Source organism: Crotalus tigris, unplaced genomic scaffold (genome assembly GCF_016545835.1).
Source record: "Crotalus tigris isolate CLP2741 ecotype Arizona unplaced genomic scaffold, ASM1654583v1 scf7180000017611.44802233496:7321179, whole genome shotgun sequence".
Taxonomy (NCBI): Eukaryota; Metazoa; Chordata; class Lepidosauria; order Squamata; family Viperidae; genus Crotalus; species Crotalus tigris.
The window spans coordinates 6,121,519-6,128,345 of record NW_024096511.1 but is presented as its reverse complement, the minus strand read 5'-3'; the positions used below and the strand labels follow the sequence as shown (position 1 = coordinate 6,128,345).

At 34.7% G+C, this 6,827-nt stretch overlaps 1 non-coding gene across 1 annotated transcript; it reads right to left on the bottom strand.

Annotated features, from left to right (window-relative positions):
- Window positions 1-125: 125 nt before the first annotated feature.
- Window positions 126-197, bottom strand: TRNAE-CUC. Its single transcript has one exon. It is a non-coding gene; the product is annotated as a tRNA-Glu (tRNA).
- Between the last annotated feature and the right edge of the window lie 6,630 nt (window positions 198-6,827).

Below are 6,827 nucleotides of genomic sequence, written 5' to 3'. Positions count from 1 at the left end.
GAAACCTTGCCTTTGTCACCGAGGAAGAGTGAAACAAAGCCTTTCTATTGCTGGTTTTAAAAGAACGTCTTTAAAATCTTTCCGGTGATTAGATTTAGTTGCAAATAGCTACAGAAAAAAATTCTTTCCCTGACCGGGAATCGAACCCGGGCCGCGGCGGTGAGAGCGCCGAATCCTAACCACTAGACCACCAGGGAAGTTAGCAATAGGCGTTATGTTTGCTATATATCAACAGAATAAAAAACTGTTACACTCCTGTTTAGCTACTTCAATACATAATCTCAATTGTTTTGATATAGGACCAGTTGTTGCTGCTTTTCTATATATATATTGATTTATTCTGAAGAGAAAAGTCTATGTACACCAGGAACCTTTGCGTGAATGAAAGCTGAGAGGGAAGTTGAACAAACAAACAGAATAGTATAGTACTCTAAGGAATAAATGTGCTCTGATTAATAAATGTAAAGTGCAAAGATTTATAACAGCAGAAATGTCAGGCAATTACCTTATGTATTAATTAAATATATATTCTGCTTTTTATTTAGGAGCTCAAGGTGGCATGCATGTGCCGCCTTCTCCAATTTTTCACCACTTTGTGAGTTACAGTGAGTGAAGATCCAGGAATGAACCAAAGTCACCTATTGCATTGAGTTTCTGTGGTTCAGAATAGAGCAGAGCCTGGTTTTCCACATCTGACACCTGCTAGACACTGTGAGAGTTTTCTTTCTGAGCAAGAACACTTTTGTGGCCAGCCATGTCACAAAATCTATCTATGAATGGATAAATCACTACCCCCAAATAGTCAGAATATGCTCTGAAAATTCAAAAGATTCTGGAATTATAAACATGTGTAAAAACACTCTACCAGTGAGGGAGTATGATGGTTAAGGCACAATAGAGAAATTCAGCTTCAAGTCTACTTTTGCTTTGCTGGGGGATTGAGGCCAGCCATTTTCTCTCAGTTCTTCCTACTTCAGGGAATTATTTTGGAAAGATAGGAAGAAGGAGGAGATATTTTGAGTTCCCAAAATGAAAAGATGGAATATAAATCTAAAGAATGAATGTTAAGGCAGATTTTTTTCAAAGTGTCCATGAAATGAAGCAGATTGAGGAAAAAATAACATTCCAACAAAATTATGGCTGGTCAGTTATGGAATAAGTAAGGCTTACTCTGAAGTATTTAAACATATAATAGCAATGCTGACTAACAATATAATCCTGTAGAAATGAATATCAATAGCTTTTCTACTAACTGTCCATCAGCTATTTTCTTAATAATTAGGTGTGAATGCTCTATATTATTATTTAATGTTGATTTACCAAAAAGATATATACCATACAAAGACAATACAAACACTTGAAACTATAACAGTTTATTTAGTGACCGTTTAAAGTTACAACTGCAGTGAAAAAAGTGACTTATGACCGTTTTCCCCACTTACAAAGATTGCAGCATCCCCATGGCCATGTGATCAAAATTAAAATACTTGGCAACTGACTCATATTTATGACAGTTGCAGTGTCCTGGGGTCATGTGATCCCCTTTTGTGACCTTCTGACAAGCAAATTCAATGGGGAAACCAGATTTACTCAACAACTGTGTTACTAACCTAACAACTGCAGTGATTCACTTAACAACTGTGGCAAGAAATGTCATAAAATGGGGCAAAACTTAGGAGTTTCTCTTTTAATTTAATCTCCTCTTCTAAATCTTTATGTTTCTGAATCTGTTTCTGTCTATGCAAGTTATTCATTTTTATCAAAATACCACGCATAAAAGCTTTACTTGCATCCCACACCATTGACATTGATGTTCCCTTATTCATATTTAAAGCAAAATATTCCTTTAAACATTCCTTTAGTTTATGAACATTTTTTTCTTGTTTAAATAAATTCTCATTCACCCTCCAGGATCTCCTGTCTTCTTTCTCAGCAAACAGTTCCATCCAAACTGGACTATGATCAGACAATGTCCTAGGAAAAATTTTTACATTCTTCACCCTGTTGTATAAATCTGTTGTAAAAAAAAAATCAATTCTTGAGAAAGATTGGTGTCTATCTGAGAAGAAGGTAAAGTCCCTTTCTTCCTGGTTACGTTCACGCCAATAGTCTCTCAATTCCCAATCTTCTTTCATGTCAAAGAAGGCTTTAGGTAGCTTAGCCTGTTTAAAAAAAGTAGAAGAGCCTTTTTTATCCTTTTGTATATCTAAGACACCATTCCAGTCTCCCATTAAAATCACAGATCTATAGTCCAACAAGGTTATTTTCTGATGTAGCAACCTGTAGAATTGCTCCTGTTGCTGGTTTGGTGCATACAGCCCCACGATAAGAATTTTCTTGCCATATAAACCAAGTTCAAGCATAACATATCTTCCATGAGGATCTGATTCTAACAGGATAGCAGATAAATTCTTCTTAACTTACTTATTAGAGTATTTAGAAAAGAATAACCAAGTCTCTGCAGGCTTGATATTTTTGGATGCTGAAAAAGCCTTTGACCAAGTGAACTGGCAGTTTATGTTATGTTTAATTAGGGAGATGAATTTTGGACAAAATATATTACAAGTACTATCTAATATATATCAAAAACAGACTGCTCAACTTATTGTAAATGGGGGTTTGTCAGAGGCTTTTGTAATAGAAAAAGGTACAAGACAGGGATGCCCGTTATCCCCGTTATTGTTTGTTTTAACATTGGAAATATTGTTGATTAAAATTCGGGAGTCTCAAGAAATAAAAGGAATAGAAATTAATAAAAAAGAATATAAATTAAGAGCCTTTGCAGATGACTTGGTTGTTACTTTGTCTCAACCTATTTGTTCGGTGGTAAAATTATTACAATTGATCCAACAATATGGACGTGTTTCTGGTTTTAAAATTAATAATAATAAGACCAAAATATTAGCTAAAAATATGACTAATGGTGATAAACAGGTTTTAGTTAAGTTAACAGACTTTGAAATTGTTGATAAGGTAAAATATTTGGGGGTTACATTATCTGCTTCCAATGCAAAACTGTATAAAAATAATTATGAAAAGTTGTGGACGGAGATACAGAAGGATTTAAAAAATTGGAACAATTTACAGTTATCCCTTATGGGTAGAATTGCAGTTATTAAAATGAATGTCCTGCCAAAGTTTATTTTTCTGTTTCAAATGTTACCTATTTTAAAGAGTGATCGTAATTTAGATGAATGGCAAAAAGGTATTAATAAATTTGTTTGGGCAGGGAAAAAACCAAGGGTGAAACTTAAAATAATGCAAGATTTTCGTGAGAGAGGTGGACTCAAGGTACCAAATATGAAATTGTATTATGATGCTGTAGTATTAACATTGATCAGCGATTGGGTGAATTTAACAAATATAGAAATACTTCATTTGGAAGGTTGGGATTTACTTTTTGGATGGCATGCCTATTTAATATTTAATAAAAAAGTGGATTGGGTTTTTAAGTCTCATATTATAAGAATCTCTTTGCTTAGAGTGTGGAGGAAGTATTATAAATTTGATTTTAAAATACCATTATGGGCTATACCTCGGCATGCCATAGAAGGTATAAGGAAAGGGGTTAATATGGATATGGTTTCTTATGCACAGTTACTTAGATGGGATGGCCAAGACTGGCAGTTAAAATCTTTGGAAGAACTAATACATGAAAATCTAACTTATTCATGGTTCCAATATAGACAAATAGTGGACAGATGGAAGATGGATTGTAAAATGGGCTGGCTTAGAGAAGATGAAACTCTTTAAAACAAGTAAGAGATCAAAGGCCAACCCATATTAAGAGAGTTTATGGGGTTTTAGTGGAATTGGATTCAGAATCTGAATTAGTTAAAGATTGTATGATTAAATGGGCACAGAATATTGGTGAATTGATTTCAATGGATACTTGGGAACTTATTTGGACAAGAAATGTTAAATTCACACAAGCGCAAAATTTAAGAGAGAATTTTTATAAGATGTTTTATAGATGGCACCTTGATCCAAAGAAAATGTCCATTATGTACTCTAATTTACAGCCGAAATGCTGGAGATGTGGACACTTGGATGCTACTTATTATCATATCTGGTGGACGTGTAAGCATATAAAAGCTTTTTGGATTAAGATATGGTGGAATATTCAGAGAATTTTTAGAAGGAGGGTAAAATTTACTCCGCAATTATTTTTATTAGGTATTGTTACTGATTGTGATGCTAGGGAGGTTATATTGATGCTAAATTTGATTACAGCCGCTAGGCTGTTAATAGGACAATATTGGAAGAAGGAATCCTTGCCTATTTTACAAGAGTGGTTTTATAAAGTTTCGTATTTGGCAGAAATGGCAAAGATTTCGGCTTTTTTAAAGGAGCAATCTCAAGAGAAATTTTTTGCGGTATGGGAAAAATGGATAAATTTTATACAACATAATTTAGATATGGAAAAATATTATTTAGCCTTTTTATAACTTGTAATGATTGTTTTTTTTCTTTCTTTCTTTCTTTCTTCTTCTGTATTATTATTTATATACTTTTCTATATATGTTTTATTTTTCGCCTACCTCTTTCTTTTTTCTTTCTCTCTCTCTTTTCTTTTTCCCTTTTTTCTTCTTCCTTTTTTTACGTATATTATTATTATATATATTATTATTATGATTTTTATTATTATTATTAATTATCTTATAAATTGTATACGTTATTTTTTAAAATTTGTTAAATAATCCTATACTCAGTTCTGGGAAGTCGGGGGGGGGGAGGGCGGGGTGGTTTGGGAGGGGGGGGTGGATGTTTATTTGTAAAATTTTTGAAAAAAATTCAATAAAAAAAAATGGGGCAAAACTTGCTTAACAAATGTCTCACTGAGCAACAGAAGTGTTGGGCTCAAATGTGGTCATAAGTCAAGGAGTACCTGTACCCTACTTAACCACAATAGTTATGCTAAGGTTTTGTGCTTTTAGATCACTTGCAGTCTAAAGAAACCTATTTCATCAATGTAAGGCATTATAAGATAGGAAAACATTTTTATAATTGTTGAATTTGCTCAATGATGTATAGAATTTCTTGATTTCTAGCAGATGTATTGAAGTGTAGTTTTATTTTCATAGTTTTTGTTCCTTCTCTCAAAGATAAGCTGTACTTCCCAGCCATACTTCTCATTCAATTATCTCTGCTGAAGATGTGGCACATTTTTCTTGTTTCTGCCTGTTGGCCCTATTTTAAAATTATTTTTCCAGGAGCGAATTCAATGTAAAGAAACAATATTTGTTGCAATGCTCAGTAAAGGGATGAAGCAAGGATATCTGGAAAAAAAAACCATAACCTTGCAGTCTTTCTACATTCTTGGCCTACTTTCTCAAAGTTTCTGATAAATCTTCTGTCTTGCAGGATTATAGTGTAGACAGAGAACATCAGGCACAGATATAGCATGCTGAATCATCTTCCACTTTATATGGATGATCCTGCTGCAGCTTGAGTGACAGACCACCGACCTTGGTAGAAAAAACACCATGCCAATTAGAGGTTGTTAACTCTCAAGGTCAGAAGTACTTCTAGACCTGGCAGAATTAACACCTCATTAGCAGCAACAGCTTGAGTAAAGATTGTACTCTTCTATGGTTTAGCTGGGCAAACCCCACTTGATGGGAACAACTGTTGTATCCAGTTTCTAACCTAGATCAATTCTTGCTTATTCCAAAGTTTGTTATAGAGAATACCACTTCCAGTGGTCCACTGACCTTGGATTACATTACATTGAAAAGAAGGACTAGGGGTGACATGATAGCAGTGTTCCAATATCTCATAACTTACCACAAAGAGGGAGTCTAGCTATTATCCAAAGCACCTGAAGGAAGGACAAGAAGCAATGGATGGAAACTAACCAAGGAGAGAAGCAGCCTCCTAGAACTAAGAAGACATTTCCTGACAGTTAGGCCAATTAATCAGTGAAACAACCTGCTCCAATACTGGAAGTTTTTAAGAAGAGATTGGACAACCATTTGTACGAAATGGTATAGGGTTTCCTGCTTAAGCAGGGGGTTGGACTAGAAGACCTCCAAGGTCCCTTCCAAATCTGTTATTCTACATTACCACCCTTCACAGTTCCCTCTTGATTCTAGAACTTGGTATGCAAACAAACACACAATGTTCTTCCATCTTTCACTTGCAGGCAAATAAATGTGCAAATATATATTCAACATTCACTTTAGACCTACTGTTTGCACTGGCAACTTGATGCACAAACAACTCTCATCCGTATTCTTACACCTTCATTTGTTTACTTGGCATTTCAACACCTTCTATGGTTTTCTGTAGCTAGACTAGGAAAGCTTGCTTCTAGTTTAATTCAGATTCTCAGAAAGGAGAAGTTCTGAAGGACCAGAAGATATAAATAGTTATGGTATTCACAGATGTGCAGCCACAAAAAAGCAGATCCCACAATGACAAAAATGCTGAGTTTCTGTTCCAAAAAAGTCTGAGGGGCATTCCAATGTATTCCCCATATTTTTGTTTCAGTGCAACTTGCTATTATCACATTATCATACAATAATTGGGAACTTTCCTCAAGCATAATAATAACCTTATGACAAGTCCCACAGCCAAATAGGCAGTTCCATACCTTGGAACTGAAAGACTATTACTCAAAAATTAGTGTACATTTGTGGAGGAGTTTTGATGTGCAGTTGAAAACGTTGCTAAAATAGAAATTGCTAACAGGGAAATATGTCTGCACCTAGGGAAGCACCCAATGATGCAATATGTGACCATCTCATGCTCTCAATGTGTTTTTACCCATCTATTGAGTTCTTTCCAAGAACCTGGGATAGGCAGATATTATTGTTTGATGATGA